The sequence below is a fragment of the Rana temporaria genome, chromosome 2 (genome assembly GCF_905171775.1).
Source record: "Rana temporaria chromosome 2, aRanTem1.1, whole genome shotgun sequence".
Lineage (NCBI taxonomy): Eukaryota > Metazoa > Chordata > Amphibia > Anura > Ranidae > Rana > Rana temporaria.
The window spans coordinates 138889256-138909021 of NC_053490.1; the positions used below are offsets into that span (position 1 = coordinate 138889256).

At 42.2% G+C, this 19766-nt stretch overlaps 1 protein-coding gene across 1 annotated transcript in view; it reads right to left on the reverse strand.

Annotated features, from left to right (window-relative positions):
* CACNB3 (calcium voltage-gated channel auxiliary subunit beta 3) overlaps positions 1–19766 on the reverse strand; it is a 264611-nt gene that overhangs the window by 237677 nt on the left and 7168 nt on the right. The window lies entirely within an intron of this gene.

The following is a 19766-nucleotide window of genomic DNA, read 5'->3' on the forward strand; positions in this document are numbered from 1 at the left end:
GCAGCACTTGAAATAAATTGTTGAAAAACACAGACTACACAGTTCCCTTGGGGATCAATCATCCATTAAATCTGTTCTCCATATGTTCGAATACAGCTAAATGGAGATATTTGCCTAAAAAAGATAATGCATGTAGTTTCACGAAGTCAATCACATTGCATACACATTAACATTCAGAGGGTGACTTACAGTACTTAAAGTATATGTGAACCCTTACCTTGTAAAACAACCTATTCAGTTTAACAAAGAAATACAAGGCAAAGCATTTTATATATATATATATATATATATATATATATATATATATATATATATATACACACACACATACATATATATATATATATATATATATATATATATATATACACACAGTGCCTTGCAAAAGTATTCGGCCCCCTTGAACTTTGCGACCTTTTGCCACATTTCAGGCTTCAAACATAAAGATATAAAACTTTAATTTTTTTTTGAAGAATCAACAACAAGTGGGACACAATCATGAAGTGGAACGAAATTTATTGGATATTTCAAACTTTTTTAACAAATAGAAAACTGAAAAATTGGGCGTGCAAAATTATTCAGCCCCCTTAAGTTAATACTTTGTAGCCCCACCTTTTGCTGCGATTACAGCTGTAAGTCGCTTGGGGTATGTCTCTATCAGTTTTGCACATCGAGAGACTGACATTTTTGACCATTCCTCCTTGCAAAACAGCTCGAGCGTTTGTGAACAGCAGTTTTCAGTTCTTTCCACAGATTCTCGATTGGATTCAGGTCTGAACTTTGACTTGGCCATTCTAACACCTGGATATGTTTATTTGTGAACCACTCCATTGTAGATTTTGCTTTATGTTTTGGATCATTGTCTTGTTGGAAGACAAATCTCTGTCCCAGTCTCAGGTCTTTTGCAGACTCCATCAGGTTTTCTTCCAGAATGGTCCTGTATTTGGCTCCATCCATCTTCCCATCAATTTTAACCATCTTCCCTGTCCCTGCTGAAGAAAAGCAGGCCCAAACCATGATGCTGCCACCACCATGTTTGACAGTGGGGATGGTGTGTTCAGGGTGATGAGCTGTCTTGCTTTTACGCCAAACATAACTAATTTTGCACGCCCAATTTTTCAGTTTTTTATTTGTTAAAAAAGTTTGAAATATCCAATAAATTTTTTTCAACTTCATGATTGTGTCCCACTTGTTGTTTAGTCTTAAAAAAAAATTACAGTTTTATATCTTTATGTTTGAAGCCTGAAATGTGGCAAAAGGTTGCAAAGTTCAAGGGGGCCGAATACTTTCACAAGGCACTGTGTATATATATATATATATATATATATATATATATATATATATATATATATATATATATATACAGACCGTATATAAACATATATATTAGAAAATAATCTTTTTGTAAGTGATCACATAACCCCTGTTCTCAGCTGCATAAGAGGTTTGGGGAGCTGCATGGGGGCATGTCAGCGGGAGGCAGAGAAACTTCAGTACACAGTAAAGAGCTGTGTGTGTGTGTGTGGGGGGGGGGGGGGGTCAGCACAAGTCTTGGCCATTGGAAGACATGCAGGCTGTGACACCAGGCTGTTCAAGGTCACCCTTCCTGAGGATTGGTGACCAAAACTGGACAGCATACTCAAGATGTGTCAGGACCAGGGTAAATTGCCTTAGTGCATTGGGTGTTATTCAGAATGAATGGCATCACATCCATCTATGCATATAATGTGCTTTCCCACAAAGCGTAAAAGTACATCCACCCTAGGGGCTCATTTATGCCAGTGTGGTTTTACATGTTCATTTTAATGCTTATTAATGTATTGCTTGTTTTTAATTATGCTAGTTTACAAATATGCTGTCCATTGACATGCATAGACAAAAAAAAAACGATGCCCATTTTTTCATCAGTTAATGTGCGATCTAAGTGCTTTTGATAGGAATGACAGAGCATGTCAGCAAAAGACAACGCACCTGGACAAAACCCCAAAAAAGCATGAAAAACAGAGATGCATACATTGGGTGTGAAGCCATAGGCTGTATTCACACTAATTAGGGACTCACCGATACTGTTTCTTTACTGGCAAGTATAAGTACTGATGCTTTCGGTCAAGTACTCACTGATACCGAGTACCGATACTTTTGCGGTGTGATTTGAGCCCATACAAAATTAATGGGCTCAAATTACACTGCAAAGAATTGCATGCAATATGAACAGGAATGAGGTGTGATTCCTGTCTAAATCGCATGCATCCTATACAAAAATACCCTGGTCACACAAAGGTTTCTCTTTAAAGTGATTGTAAACCATGTAAAACAACCTATTCAGTTTAAAATTAAAATGAAAGGCAAACACTTGTGTATAGATATATAAAAAAATAATCATTATAAAGTGATCACATTCCCTCTGTTTCCTCTGTTCTTAAATGCATTACAGCTGGTGGGAGGAGAAGCAATAGTGCACTGATCTTCTCAGTGCAGGGGGGGGGGGGGGGGCATGTCAGGACTAGGGATGAACCAGATGTTTGAGTCGAACGTAAGTTTGACTCGAACATCGGGAGTTCGCCTGTCCACTAAATAGTGAACAATTTGCTGTGTTCACGGCAAATAAAAAAAAAAGCAGCGGAACACCCTTTAAAAGTCCATGAGAGAAATCAAAAGTGCTAATTTTAAAGGCTTATTTGCATGGTATTGTCATAAAAAGTGTTTGGGGACCTGGATCCTGCCCCAGGCAACATGTATCAATGAACAAAAAAAGTTTTAAAAACTACAGTTTTTTCAGGAGCAGTGATTTTAATATCGCTTAAAGTAAAATGATAAAAGTGAAATATTCCTTTAAATTTCGTACCTGGGGGTGTCTATAGTATGCCTGTAAAGTGCCGCATTTTTACCTTTTTACCTTTTTTTACAATACCATGCATATAAGCCTTTACAATTTCTGTTCTGGTGCGAACCGAACTGGGGGGTGTTCGGCTCATCCTTAGTCAGGACAAGTTTGATCCTTGGTGGAGAGCAGGCTGAGTTCCTAGCACAGCTAGCGAACTTGCCACAGTGAGCTCTCCTGCCTAGTGTGGTCAGTTTATAACAGGAAAGCAGAGGGACTGACAGAAACACCAGGAATTTCAAAAAAAGGAAGCAAAATGAGAGAACAAGATACTTTCTCATACAAGTACAGCAGGCACATATCAGGAATATGAAATGCTGGGGTAACAAACATTTTAAGCACTGAAGAGGTGGGAGTCATGGTGTGGTTTATCTGAGAGATTTTTTTTAGAGGAAAACGCACTAATCAGCCAATCACATGGCAGCAACTTAATGCATTTAGGCATCTATACGTGGTCGACTTGCTGAAGTTCAAACAAAGCATCAGAATGGGGAAGAAAGGGGATTTAAATGACTTTGAACGTGGTATGGTTGTTAGTGCCAGATGGGCTGGTCTGGGTATTTAAAAAATGACTGATCTATATATCAGATATATCATCTATATATCTGAGTATTTAAAAAAAACACTGATCTATATATCAGATATATCAGATATAGTTCAGATATATCAGTCTGGATATCACACCACTTCCTCAAACTCAATCTATCCAAAACCGAACTTATAGTTCTTACTCCCAATGTGCCCCTTTCCCACGAAGAATAAAGGCAGTTCTGAAGGCAAAAGGAGGTCCAACCCGGTACTAGCAAGGTGTACCTAATAAAGTGGCTGATGAGTGTATAAGGCAATGTACACTTATACGTATACTGTTCAAAGTACTGTGATAAGCAAATAGTAGCACCTGTAGTTCCTGCCCCTCACATTTCATGCATCGTCCTATTGGTTAGTGAGATTATAAGCAAGTAAGGCACGGGAGGTGCTAGAGTTAACGTTTTCATATCAGAGCTCCCTAGTGTAGTGGTACCCTCTTGAGGGCTGCTGAGTGTTGTAGTCCGTCATTCTGCCCAGCCAGGCAGACAGGTCTCATTCACCCTCAGGCAGAAAAACTGTCCTCAAACTTTATTTTTATTGAGGCGAATAAACTTGGATGGGATTTTTATGAGATGCCCAAACTAATTTACTAACAAAATATATGGGACCTACTATACACACCTGTGGTATATGCAACTCCAATCTTCAACTCCAGCACATCACTTGCTTGCAGACTATATCTCCTCAACACCTCCAGCACATCACTTGCTTTCACTTCCCGGACCAGTTGGCACTGATTAGGAAGCCTGACACTGGATCAAATAGGCCTAGGGTGAATGACTTTTGCAGACAGGGACCGTGGGCCCCTATAGTGGAGCAAAAATATGGTAGTCTTGAGTGCTAGCTGTCCACGTGGCTACTGAGCCCAGTACCACATCTTCAGGCCCTGTCAGCCCTTATGGCTGCAGCTGCCTCTCTCTACTACCCGTGACACCCCAGTCAACTCCTCTGGCTCTGCGCCTATCTCAGGTTGCACTCTCCCAGTCCTCTCAGGTGTGCCTCCCCAGTGCTCTCCCAACTGTGTGTCACTCACCAACCCTCTTGGCTGTGACCCATTGTTCCTCTCCTAAAGATTTTGCTTGGCAGTGCTATTTCGCTGTCCTCTCTTGCTCCCGTGCTAGCTGTCACCTCCGTGTGTCGTGAGAAGGGTCCTGTCCCCACCCGAGCCCCAGGCCCAAGGTCACCCCCCTAGACTGTAAAGCTCCCTCAAAGGCCCCAACAGCCTAGCACTCCATCTTCAGCTTATACATGAACAACTCCTCCCCAGCTGGGCTGACCCTAGGTATTTAAGGAGGCCTGCCCCCTGCCAGTCCAGATTGTGGATTGGTCAGGGCTCCTTAGAATACCCCAATCAGCACCACCTCCCCTCTCCTCCTTCGTTTCCAGAAAACACTAGAACATTCTGAAAAGAAGTGGGAGGTCTTGACGATGCGGTCTGTGAGTCACCCAGCTCTACTCTGAGTCACTCCCAACCCAGATCAAAATAAACCCAGGCTTGGCTGCTAGTCAAGCCTGGAAATTTACCCACTCTCACAAAAAAATACACTATCCTTCTATCACACTAGAAGGTGCTACACTAGTAAGAGTAATCCCATGGTGCTGTATGGGATATCACAGACAATATCTGGGCACTGTAATGTGGGGTGAAAAGACTGCTGCTGTCTCTCCAGTGTGAAAGCCGAGGGTTAAAACCGCCCCGCTAGTGGCCGAATTGCGCATGTAAATTGACGGTAAAGCGCCGACGCACCCACTGCCCCAGTGTGAAAGGGACCTTACAGTGCCTGCTATCTGCATTTCAAACATGAATCAGTGCAAAAAAGGGTCTTGGATCCAGCACATAAGTGTTTATCATCAACTTTCTTTTGACAAGATACGCTGATTATGAACTATACTATGTTTGTAACAGGCAAGTCATAGGAGGGCGATAATTGAGTACATGTAAACTGTATATTGCTGCAGTTTTGACCTATGATCATTCTTATATTTCCCATGGAGTATTTTAGCACAGCTGTATAGCTTGTTCACAGACACAAAACATTTTTTTTGATCACAGGTACACTTTAATGTTTTGGAATCCATTCACACCTTTGTGTTTTAGTGATCATTATGGCATGTAAACATTGCCGTGAATGGAGCTAGTTTACATTTTTTTAAATGCGTTGGCTGATAAGGTTTATGTCCATTTTTTAATGCATCAACACAAATTTAAGGGCCTACTGCTCACAATGAACACATATGAAAAGACACATGGAAAGGTAAATCCAACCATATTTAATCAATAACAATTGTTAACGTTAATCTGTGGCCTTACATACCTCATACCTTTTAAAGAGGCCCAATGTCCTGCTAGCACCCTCAGGGATCCCCCAAACCTGGGAACCCTATAATGCATATATTAAGCACAATTTCCAGGTTGGAGCACTGATCTACCTGCATCCACCCAATTTTCCTTCCTATTGGTAAGCAAATGTGATGGGCAGCACAACCTCAAAAGCAGCCATTTAATAACACAGCACCTTAGGTTGTAGGGAACTTTAGCGATCTCAAAGTAATTCAAGAATTAACCTATAGGTATTACATTGTGACATGGGCCACCTGACTTGACTATAGATATTCAACTGTATACTGTAGTTCCACACTGTCCAGTACTTGAAATTAACTCTCCTTTTGGAACACACTCCAGTTTCCCCTTGTTCCTTCTCAGATGTCTCTCTTTTTGAACTGCTGTTGTATAGATCTCTATACAATTTGTTATAGAACTACCAAAAGTGTTATAATAAATCTCTTTATTTACTTTTCACCTCCTAGGATCTCCTATACTACAGCTCCCCTATCACCTTCAGGACTTCTCTAAAAACTCCCATCCTCTGGAACTCCCTACCCTAGTCTCTCTGGCTATTTCCTACTCTGTCAGCCTTTAGATGATCCCTGAATACTCACCTCATCAGGGAAGACTATCCTACCTCGACCTAAAAATTGTACTTCCACTTTCTCCTTGAGCCCAACTTTTGTATCACTTGTCCTCCCTTTTATGTTGTTAGCTCTTCCAAGCAGGGCTCTCCTAAACTAAGGTTACCAGATTTTCAAAATGCAATCTGGAGACACTCTACCAACCATGTCCACCTTTAACCACGCCCACAAACCACATATATCTGAAGCTGCACCCACAAACCCCAAGTTTTAAAACACCCTGAAACTATTTTTCTATTAGTTGAACTAGATGGACTTATTTCCTTTTTTATCCTAACTATGTAACTTTGTATTTGGTCACAGATATTTGGAACAAGAGGCAGACAATGATGTCCTGGACATTATGAGCAGAGAAATTATGTGGCACACGTGACATGCCATGATGAACTCTGGGTGTGGCCACTTTAAAGTAATGGTAGAAGGGTCTTAAAAGGGTACAAATAAATAAAACTTGAGCTCACTTAGCTAAGGGTCAAGCATGAAAAAGGCACAGCCTGCAGTGATTAGTAGTACGTATAGCACAGAGCACAAGGGTCAAGAGTGTGTAATGCAGAGCACAGAGGTCAGAAGTGTATTGTGCAAAGTGCAGCAGGGATCTGTAGTATGTAATGCACAGAGTGCAGGGGTCAGGAGTTCAGGGGTCAAAGTGCATAACATATAGAGTGCGGGGGTCAGAAGTGGATAGTGTAACGTACTGGCTATTGTAGAACAAAAATTACCCTCCAGTCCTCACCAGTATGGCCCCCCCAGTAGAGCCCCCCAAAAAAATCACACCTAGTATAGACTACCCCCCCAAATACCCCTCAGGACAATTCTCCCCCCAACACAGATATCTATCCCCCAGTACAGTCTTTTCCCCAAAGTAAAGACCATTCTACCCCAGTACAGACCTCTCCCCCAAGTACATACTTTTCCTTTCCAGTGGAGATCTCCTTCCCTCGTAATTTTTCTGACCACACCTTCAATACAGACCTTTCCTTCCCAGTACAAGCCTCTACCCCACCCAGTACAGACCACAGATGCCACAGAACAGACCCCCAGAATACAGGCCTTTTCTCCTTAGTACAGACCTCTCCTCCTAATGAAGCCACACACCTTTCCTTCCCAGTACAGACCTCTCCCCCAGTACAGACCTCCATTGAAGTCTACTTATCAAACCTCAGATACAGCAGTAGTGCACAGGGAAAGCGGAATTCCTTGACAATGTCATGTAAAATCAGAGCCAAGGAGCTTAGGGAGCGCTCTGTACAGCCATGTCATGTGTTGCTTAGAAAAGCTAGTACAAAGAAAATGTAGTAGTGCACCTAGTGCAATCTTTTCATTACATACAAGTTCTTCGTGGTGCCCTTAACTAGGAAGGTGCCAGGGGGTGTGTCATTTTCCTACATACTTTGTGTTGAAAGGTGTCCCTCTTTCTCGTCTCTGAAATTTTGGAGATATTTGATACATGCTGGTCAGTAGGGATGAGCTTCGTATGTTCGATCGTTCGTCGAATTACGAATGTTTTGGGCCATTCACACCAAATTCGAGTGGCTGTCACAGCCGGGAGTGCCCACAGTTAGGATGGAGACGCCGGCGGAGTGGGGGGGAGGAGCGGAGCATTGCTGGCTGATGATTGGCCAAGCATGCACTATGACCCGCATGCTTGGCCAATCACAGCTTGAAAAACGGAGAGCCATAATTGGCCAAAGCCAGGGTGGCTTTGGCCAATTATGGCTCAGGGGGTTTAGTACACGCCCCACACTATAAAAGGCCGCCTGCGGGTTGACCTTGTGTAGTGTGTTGCGGTGGTTAAGACAGAGAAGACAGATAGAGAGAGTGAGTGTATCATTTTAGTAGGTAGATAGAGCAGGCAGGCAGGCAGGCTAGTCAGTTAAAGTTACAGTGTGTAGAGGATATATATGCTTCCCAGGTGTTGTATATATATTTATACACTGTATAGTTTAGCTAGATCCGCTCTTCCTAATATACTGACAGGCAGGCAGGTGATTGTGCTAGCTGCAGTATTCTCACGTTGTGTACTGCCTGTGTCCTCTGCAGTGTGCACCTAAAGCTACGTGGTGTGTGTACTGCCTGTGTCCTCTGCAGTGTGCACCTAAAGCTACGTGGTGTGTACTGCCTGTGTCCTCTGCAGTGTGCACCTAAAGCTACATGGTGTGTGTACTGTCTGTGTCTGTGCTATTTTTCTCAATGATTTTCATCCATATTGCAGGGACCAAACATTACATTAAAGCCGCAAGCAGTTTTAAATTACTTTTTTTCTTATAGTAATCTCATTGTGTGTAGGGACAGTTCTAAACACGTGCCACTTCACAGGCATACTATAGACACCCAGCAGGTACGATATTTAAAGGAATTTTTCTTTTTTTTTTCCACTTTAAGCATCATTAAAATCGCTGCTCCAGAAAAAACGACCGTTTTTGAAACTTTTTTTTCCATTGATACATGTTCCCTGGGGCAAGACCCGGGTTCTCCAAGACGTTTTACGACAATAACTTGCATATTAGGCTTTAAAATAAGCACTTTTGAATTGGAACGTTCGAGTCCTATAGACATTAATGGGGTTCTAAATGTCTGCGCAAACGGTCAGTCCGTTCGAAGGTTCTGGTGCAAACCGAACAGGGGGGTGTTCGGCTCATCCCTACTGGTCAGATGTGGAACTGTGACAGAAACATGCAACCTCAGATTGCTGGGATGTGGGTGTATTAGCCTATGAAGGCAGGAGATTGAAGTGTGGCCAGCTTATGACAGGGAAAAACAACAGTAATTAGCCAACATGATCCAATAAAGCTAATTATTTATTGCCTGCTAGTTTTAGTCTTTGGGTGCAAGGTCTATAGGTGGCCACAGACATGAAATTCTGAATCCCCAGTCTCCCTAGTGTTTTTTTTTGCAGCCAAATGTAGTATAATAAATTGATAATGCAGACAAAAAGATTTTTCTTGCATTTCCAAACAATTACAGTTGAAAGCAGGCGAAAGTTTTTCATGTCTCCCACTTGTGAAATGTGGTGGAGAAGACTTAAAGGGGTCCTCACATCTACAAAAGAGAATCTCTTAAAGTTATTCGGAGAATAGATATTCCACATTCTGATTGCAAATCACAAATGGAACAATTTCCCGTGACAACCTATTTGTATTCCGTTCTGGCATCAACAATAAAAAATAAAATGTAATTGAAGCTTGCCATAAATTACAGCTTTGCAGCTGCACGGTGTGAGAAGCCAGTTAATTAGGCTTCTTATGACTGACACAGATCATTATGTAAAGAGGATTTAAAAGTAGAATTTTCCCTTAACATTAAAGGGAAAGAATCTTTTTCATTCACCTAAAATATCTATGGGTTAAAGTAATTGGTTGTTTAGAAACACTGGACATCCGACCTTGAAGAGAAAATTATTTTATCATCAGAAAAGTGTTTTTTGGTAATAACTGGTAAAAAAATAGCACTGTTATGTATTAACTCAGAGAAACCAATCAAAAATTCATTTTGGTCTTCTAATTGTAAATATTTTCTACAGATGACAAGCTATTGGTTGCAATATTTTTTTATTCTTTGCACTTCCAGCTACTGCTGGCCATACAAATTACAATCTGAATGTAACTTTTAGTTGGATTAACCAATATAGCTATTGGTAATCTAACAGATAAACTCCTCTTAGCTACATAAACTAACTTTTCCACTTCTACATACTAATCACATGGGGGTAACTCTGTTGATGGACAAAAATAAACAAGGAAGTTAAAAAATGTCATGGGTAATACTGCCTATATGGATGTATACTTAGATTTTAGGTGGATCTAAATCCCACTGAGATCCTTCTTTAATACCCTCTTCTTTCTATGATGTGGGTTATACTATGTGGCTATATTATTAGCTATTAAAGTGGGTCTAAGTACAGCTAAGACCCTATTTCCAATAGGTCTACCCTTCTAGAATAATCTGCAAAAATCAATCTGATTACATATACCTGATACCCACTCTGTCTTTTTTTTTTTTTTTTGCAAATCAGGAGTGCTAGTTTAAAAAGAAAACCATACATACAGCATAGATAGTCACAGAGACAGAAAACAGTGCCATATACAATGAACTATTAAATACAAGTCAACATGACCCAACCATACATTGCCATGATACATATACCACATACAATGACAGAAAACAGAAAAGCGCGAATGCCAGGAACTCGGAGCAACATGTGATGAATTATCCCTATCCTCCAGGAAGAGGGGAAAGGCAAAAGGGGGAGAGAAGAATAGGGGGGGGGGGGGGGTCAAGAGACAGGGATAGTCACAAGCATCTCAACTTGAGGTCCAAGGAGCCCAATCGTTGTCATATTTCCAGGGGCAGCCACGATTAATATACTGTACGTGAGTATATACATAGGTAGAGCAGCATCCACCATTGCTTCCCAGGAGGACACCACAGGGGGACTGAAGAGGTCCACTTAAGGAGAATTTATTTTTTGCACAGTATTAAAGCTATGAGATTAGCAATTTAGTGTGATGAGTGCGCTGCTCATCTTCGTGAACCCCCAGAAGGACAAACTCCAGGAAAGCTGGAAGTGTCAACTGCAACCCAAGATTAATTAGTTAAAAATATGCAGGTAGGTTCCTAGATGCACACGACACCAAGGGCACTGTGAATCACATGTCAGGTACATATTATAGAGACTCACATTGGTATAGTACACCCTATGCAGAAACGTAACTTGTATCAGTTTGTCTCTGGAAGAAATTACCAATTTAGGGCCGCTCTCTAGACAATCATCCCAGCTTTCCATATTCAAAGAGGACAGCATATAATGTCAGTTCAAGTAACCTTACAACAAGTAAAAAAAAAGTTTTCCTTTTTCTTTTATTAAAATTTGTTCTTTTTTTAACCCCTTATAAACAACCCTAGTATTATATTATTATAACCCTAATTAGACCTAAATAACTCCTTCTTCCCCTCATCTCCTTGACTTAATTTCCTACTTTTTTTTTTTTTATGTCGCTATTTTTAAACCAGTACTATTGCTTTTTTATTTGTTTTATGTATTTATTTTTGTGTTAAAAGAATGCAAACCTGAAAAAATAAGCCTTTGTTTAATTTGTAAATAAATTTGAAATGCTTTGTACCTTTGTGAATGCTATGTAGACTTTTGAAAATGGGTGATTCAGCCAAACAAGATGGCAGAATGAAAATCAGAGGTAGATTTCTACATAGCCAATAAAGGTCATGGCCTATGATGCAGGTCAGCCAGTGAAGGCGCTTCGGTACCCGTCAAAACATGTTGCTGACTGTCATTAACACATTCCCAAAAGTGCAGAACACTACTGACAATGACAATGACAATGAGGGAAGGTACTTTACAGCTGAACTTAATAAAAATGAGGACTACTTCAAATGTTATAATTCAAGAATTAGGGCTATAGTTTCACACAAATCTGGAGTTTAAAGCTGGAGGAACAATTTAAATTTTAAGAATTGGGGAACACACACGTTAACATTACATACATTGACACATTGCATTTCCATTCACTTTGAACAGCACCCCAATGCACTAAGACAATGTACATGCGTTGCACAGTGCAGTAGCAATGCATGGCAATGTGCCTTGATAAACCAATATCTTCAATGGGCTGTAATGCTCATTAACACTTGACATAACACATATTAGCACACAAGCATTAATGCGCTAAACAAATGTAGCACCCTTGTCCTAAAACATGGCTAGAGGTAAATTTAGCTGTGCTGGGTGGTAGCTAGCCTGGCTAATTTGTATTTTTTTTGGATCAAATGGGGTTCCTTCTAATCCTGTTTCAGCTGTGGCTTCTCCCTTTTGTCAGTAGGTGGCACTGTTGCCTTTGACATTAGTATGATGAGCTACGGTGAATTCAGGTTATGAATAAGCATACTTTTCTCAGCCAATCAGACTGGCAGCTATGCATGCTGGGAGAAGGTATTTATATGGAGAAAGTGGGTGTGTGAGCAACAGCTCCTGCTGGGTAGGCCTGAAGCCTGAGGACATGTGCTCAAGGTTCTGCAAGGGAGAGCCTACTCACTACCTGGAGGCAAGACTCAGAAGGATGGAGTTCTAAAGAAATACCAGAGGTGACTCCTGATGAGTTGGGGACTATGAAGTGGCTGGGAGGACAATAGAGAACTCATCCAAATGAATCTACGTATGGTGCTGTGAGTTAAGTTCAGTTACTATAGGAGAGAGCTTATGTTACAAAGTACAGATTATTGGTTCCAGCTTAAAGGCCCCTTTCCTGTTGTCTAACTTTTCTACATATTTTTGTTTAAGGCCTCGTACAGACGAGGGGTTATCCGCTGGAAACGGTCCGCCGGACCGTTTCCAGCGGACATTCCTCCTCCGGATTTTGATCCGATGGCTTGTACACACCATCAGATCAAAATCCGCGCGGAAAACATCCACGGTCACGTGTCGCGCCATCGCCACGACTATGACGCGGTGACGTGCGCGACGCTGGAAGGTAAATACTTCCACGCATGCGTCGAATCATTCCGACGCATGCGAGGGATGGGGAGCGGACGGACTTATCCGGTGAGTCTGTACAGACGACCGGATAAGTCCAAAGGACAGGATTCCAGCGGATAGATTTTGTAGCATGCTACAAAATTTTTATCTGCTGGGAATCCGTCGGCTGGATTTTTATCCGCTGGAAAATGTCCGCTCGGGCCTACACACGACCGGATCTATCCGCTGGAACTGATCCGCGGATAAATCCCAGCGGATAGATCCGGTCGTGTGTACAGGGCCTTAGGAGTCTGCCAGTCTGCTAGTCGCCGCTGTTTTTGACTAAGGGTGTTCTGTGCCCTACCCCTCTCTCTCACATTTTTCCTGTTGTGAGAAATAACTTCTCTTTGTTTAAGCATAAAAGTGACTGGCGCCCATCTTTCTATCTTGTACATTACCCACCATGCCTAGTAACCTGCACCCTTCGGAGGAATGTCAGCCCTCCCTGTCTCTGGGGGTCACCACCAGGCCTTTGGAAATTGAGGCACCCAACATGGGGCTCAACATTATTTTTGTTGTGGTTGCCCCTAGCAATGGACTGCAATTACACAGAAATTTTGTTTGGCTTCCTGGGAGAGTGGAAAGTAATGTCTGTGTGCCTCAGAGACTGTGCTAATGCTCTTTTAAACCATGTGGGGAAGAACCAAATTTATTTTTGCTATTGGAAGAGAGTCAGCCTGGTCTTTTGTCCATTTACGCCAGTGCTGAAGGGGTTAAGGCAGACTCCAGAAGAGTTTTGGCATGCTGCTGGAAGAAAGAGGCAGGTACTGAAATTTCTGCTGAGCAGCCAGACCAATTCCTTGGGGAGGAGTCGCTGCTTTGCATATGAGGAGACGCAGTTGTGTGCACGGCCATCTTGGGTCCACGTGGTGTGAGATGGAGGGGTGAGCATGGCGCATCTGGGAGTTTCTGCCTCAGACTGGAAAGTCTCTTTATCGGGCATCGGTCCTGGCCCTGTCAGGCTGAGAGAGGTCATTACCGACACTGGAGTGCGTTACATCCCTAAAGGTAACCTGTCGCTCTACACAGCGGAAGGCTATGAAGCGATTGGGCTGCTATGTTCAAAGTGCTCAGACTGGCTACCAACATCTAAACCTGGATCACTTGCGGGCACTGTGGGGAATCGCTACTGGAGGTAGTCTCTCTGGTCTTACCACCACGGGTGTTACAAGTGGACTGGGTCAAATGTGTCATCACCACTGCTCCAGAAACAGATCCTGTGGTCACTGCCACGGTTACTTTGTCTGCTGAAGTGGCCGCTACTTCAACTATTGTACCTTCTTCAAGGCCAGGTACATCAGTGACCTCCTGTGGCCGCAGTCGAGGTCACCTACATTCCTTGATGGTGGAACATCCCAATGAGAAAACTACTGTGCCTGGTAAGCCTGATGTGAATGAGGGCAGTGTGCCTGTTGGGACAGTGGAACTTGTAGCCACAAAGGGAGCAGAGTCAGAGAAGTCTGCCGCTGCATGTTTAAAGCCTAACCTACTCCCAGCTGAAGCGTTCTCCACAGAGTCAGATTCTGATATCTTGTCCGATAGAATCTCTGAATTATTCTCTGACACTGTGTCCTTTGGAGAGATAGACTGATAGTGATACTGAACAACAGTTTAAGCCTGCAGAGGAGGAAGTTCTCTCATCTACCCATAACTCCAGTAATAGGCCTGGGCTGTCTGTGTCCACATCTCCTGTTCTCTGTCCTGAAAGTTCTCTAGGAGGAGCGGTGGGCTAACCGTGTTAATGCAACCAATGCATTGGGGACCCTAAACTTCTGTCAAAATTGTCCAAACTGCAACGTATTCTGATAAAAAAGGTGGCTGAGGAATATGGCTACTTGTACCTATACAGTATGTACCAGAGACTCTGGTTGCTGAAATCCAATGCAGGCAGGTGCAGTGAATTGATACCGCTATGAGAGACTATCTGAAAATTTTGGCTCATTGTGACATAAAGAAATTGTCACCCATGTGTGAGGAAAATAGCCTCAGGCCGCGTACACACGATCGGTCCATCCGATGAGAACGGTCTGATGGATTTTTCCATCGGTTAACCGATGAAGCTGACTGATGGTCAGTCACGCCTACACACCATCGGTTAAAAAAACGATCTTGTCAGAATGCGGACACGTAAACCACGTACGACGGCACTATAAAGGGGAAAGTTCAAATCCAATGGCGCCACCCTTGGGGCTGCTTTAGCTGATTTTGTGTTAGTAAAAGACGTTTAGCGCTTTTCTGTCTGTTACAGCGTGATGAATGTGCTATCTCCATAACGAACGCTAGTTTTACCACAACGAGTGCTCCTGTCCCCTAATTTAGTCTGAGCATGCATGGATTTTTAACCGATGGTCGTGCCTACTAACGATTGTTTTTTTTCTATCGGTTAGGAATCCATTGGTTAAATTTAAAACAAGTTGGCTTTTTTTTAACCCATGGTTAAATAACCGATGGCGTCCACACATGATCGGTTTGGACCGATGAAAACGATCCATCAGACTGTTCTCATCGGATTAACCGATCGTGTGTATGCGGCCTGAGTCTCCTGCAAAAGGCTGAGTCATATTTCAGGATCTCTGTGTTGCCTGTTTGAAAGTTTTCAACATTACAGTTCAAGGGGCAGATCCACAAAGAAAGTACGCCGGCGTATCTACTGATACGCCGGCGTACTTTCAAATTTCCCCGCGTCGTATCTTTGTTTTGAATCCTCAAAACAAGATACGATGGCATCTGGGTTAGATCCGACAGGCGTACGTCTTCGTACGCCTTCGGATCTTAGATGCAATTCTCCTGCGTCCGCTGGGTTGCGTTCCCGTCGTTTTCCGCATCGAGTATGCAAATTAGCTATTTCCTACGATCCACGAACGTACGAGCGGCCATCGCATTCTTTTACATCGTCTCTAGTCGGCTATTTTCGGCGTATAGTTAAAGCTGCTATTTGGCGTACGCAATGTTAAGTATGGCCGTCGTTCCCGCGTATAATTTTAAAAATGTTATTTTGTTTGCGTAAGTCGTCCGTGAATCGGGCTGGACGTAATTTACGTCCACGTCAAAACAATGACGTCCTTGCGACGTCATTTAGCGCAATGCACGGCCGGAAATTTAGGGACGGCACATGCGCAGTTCGTTCGGCACGGGGACGCGCTTCATTTAAATTAAACACGCCCCCTACTCGCCGATTTGAATTACGCGCCATTACGCCGCGAGAGTTAGACTACGCCGCCGTAACTTACGGGGCAAATTCTTTCTGGATTCGAACCAAACAGAAGTAAGTTACGGCGGCGTAGCGCATCTCAGATACGCTGCGCCGGGGCAGATCTTTGTGGATCTGCCCCCAAGTCTTTAGTCTCTGGAATCAATGACTAGGAAAAACAACTTGTTGTTACTCTGCAATGGAACTTTGTGATACTAAAAACCAATGAAAGTACCTGTTGAACTTTGGTGTGAAAGAACCAAGAATGGTCACATTAAAGTTTGTGCCAATTGGACAATGGGATATTCTAGTTAAGTAGTCAGGTAGGCTGTGCTTTTGTGATTTGGGCAAGCTTACATCCGAAACATATACTTCATGGACTGCAAAGTATGTTCAAGTGAACGTTTTTCTGTTTTGCTGTCATCAGATGGCAGCAGGGGAGCCAATCTGAGTGAGCAGTAAGCTTTTTATCTTCATAGTGATATGCTTTGGAATGTAATGCTTTAAGTATATTCATAGGATGCATATATACTTCTTTGAAGAATGTGTTTCTTACTGTGTTTTTCTGCCTCCTTGTAACATTCTCTATGAGTTCCAAACCTCAACGTTTCCAATCCCTTCTGTCTGGTTTTGGACATTAGTGGCAGTCATGTACACTACGCTATGCACACTACACATCCTATAGTTTATTGTCCCTCAGGAGCAAGCAAGAGAGGGTGGCTGCATTCCTACATACAGTGGGACCATGGAGAACAAACATAAATACCCTCGAACGGAAAGTCGAATGACAGCATCAAAACATATATGTAATTTGGAGGGGACTGAGTATTAGAAAATACTTTTTTTTTTTTTAAGAATACATTTGAATAGAATCTTTTTTAACCAAAGTTTAGTGTCACTTTAATCTAAAGTTTAGAGTTTGCGTATTAAGCTAATAACTGTTAAAGATATGATTAAGCTAGACATGATGCCAATTTATCTATTAATTACAAACTTAATGTATGAAGAAATGCTTCAGTAACTGCAGATGTGTTCAAATCAATTTAATTTTCAGGTCAGAGATGTTGTCAATATATTGGAATTCAACAATCCGCTTTTCAAACGTGAATATCTGCATATCATTAATGTATGTGAGTTCTCCGATACATAAACATATACACAGGTGTATGATTTAAAAAGATGGTTGATTGTATACAAAGCTGCAAGTGTGCACTTTTGTATGCAAGTCCCTGTCATTTTTTAACAGTATCCAGAGAACGGGGGCTTTGAGCTTGTGTTGATGGCATGAGGTTGACATCAATTTGAGAGGCTTCTGAGATCATTGGAAATTCATGGACATATGTATTTGACCTGCAGTAGGAGACTACCTGACCTGCATTTGACTTACTTGAAGTAAGTATTGCATTCACATAGATCTGCATGGGAATGAAAAGCCTGCCTGAAGTGAACAAAAGCCTGTCAACACAAGCCCTTATCTTGTCTGAAATTTACAGTAGTAACACTATCTGCCAAACTGGAAACCTGTTGAAAGCATTTGTAAATCAGACATTCACAACTCCAAAAACGAATTTTAGTAATCTTGCATTGGCAGTTGTTCAGTATAGCCTATATTTTTTTAACATAAGTCAGTTTATCTTTTTTAAATTGTGAAAGAAGAATGCAGCAAGTAAAATAGAGTTTTAGTTTCAGTCTGATATAGGGATAACATGCTCAAAAGAAGAAGGTTCAATAGTTTAGGAGGAAGGTGTGCTAAATAGTGTTAAATTAACCTCCCTGGCGGTATGATTCTGTCTGGAATTACGTACCAAAAGCGGTACAATTATTTGCAAGGAAATTTGGCGTTTTATACTGTAGGCCTGTGATTTTTAGGAATAACTCACTTAAATCTGACCAAACAAGAATCTAATAGGCATCCCGGGTATGACATTTTTTTAAAAACAAAATTTTAAATTATAATATAATAAATAATTATAAATAATTATAGCAAGTAATAATATAATTAAAATAAAAATTATTCAATAATGTAATCAACTCAAAATCACTGAAATTTGCTCAGTTGCAGAATTGTTGCTGTCATTTTTTTTTTTTTTTATGACGAATTTCCCCGCAAATCGCTATCGCACAATTCTGCAAGTGATTATAATTTATTATCGCTGTTTTCTAGCTGATCTAAAACCATTTTTGACATAAAGGGACACTTTTGGTTGCTATGGACAATCTACAGTTTTCAGGCAGAAAAAAAGGTTTTTATTATATAAAATGACATGCATGACACTGGGCAGACCACTAGGGACAAGGGGGGTGTGTTTTTTTTACATACAGTACTGTAATCTATAAGATTACAGTATACTGTATGTAATGTGTTTGTTTACTTTTTTGAATTTGGCGCCGATCTCCGCTCCCGTGCGTCGTAACGTCGCAGGGAACGGAGATCGGCGGCACAAGAGGACGCTGTGTGAATCGAGCGAGGTCCCGCTCGCTCACACAGCGCGGTGACATCGCTGGATCCAGGAGAAGGTAAGCCAGCACACGCTGCAGGCTCTGCATGTCTACCCCGAGCGTGACTCGGGGTTACCGATCGTAACATGAAAAACCAACCCCGAGTCACGCTCGGGGATACCGCCAGGGGGGTTAACAACAAAATGCTTACTGTGAAAGGAAAAGAAAAAAATATTACCTTTGGATTTTGGACTTGTAGAAAATGGCAGCAACAGGGTTTTGTAGTAACAAAGATGGTGGGTGGGTTTAAGTATTATTATTATGCACAATTTATCTAGCGCCAACAGTTTACACAGCACTTTACAATGTAGAGGGGGGACGGCACAATTACTGTACAGTTCAATACAGAAGGTACATGAGGGCCCCGCTCGTAGAGCTTAAATTCTAAAGGAGGGGTGGTACAAAAGGTAATAGCTGCAGAGAATGATTTGATGGGGGGTGGCTCTGGGACAGTTGTTAGGTGGGTGTGGGATAGGCTTCACTGAATGAATGAGTTTTCAGGGATCTCCTAAAGGTGGACATGGTAGAGGATGATCACACATACCGGGGGAAGGGAGTTCAAGAGGATGGGAGAGGCTCTGGAGTAGTCCTGAAGGCGAGCATGGGAGGAGGCAACAAGGAAGCTAGAGAGCAGGAGGTCCTGAGAGGAGTGGTGGGGACAATTTGGGCGATATCTGCAGATGAGGTTGGTAATGTAGATTGGGCAATGTTGTGAATGGCCTTGTATGTTGTGGTTAGCATTTTGAATTTGGGGGTAGGGGAAGCCAGTGAGGGGATTGTCAGAGAGGAGCAGCAGTCACGGATCGGTTAGTGAGGTGTATTAGCCTTGCAGCATAATTAATAATAGACTGAAGGGGGGATAGCCTGTGTAAGGGTAGGCCATTTAGGAGAGAGTTGCAGTAGTCAAGGCGGGAAATAATCAAGGAGAGAATAAGTAACTTTGTGGTGTCATTAGTCAGGAGGGTCAAATTCTGGAGATGTTGTGGAGAGTAAGGCGGCAGGATTTAGCCAGTGATTGGATGTGGGGGCCGAAGGAGAGGTCAATTTCAAGGATTACACCCAGCACCCTGGCATGTGTGGAGGGACCAATGGTTGTGATGTTGATATTAATG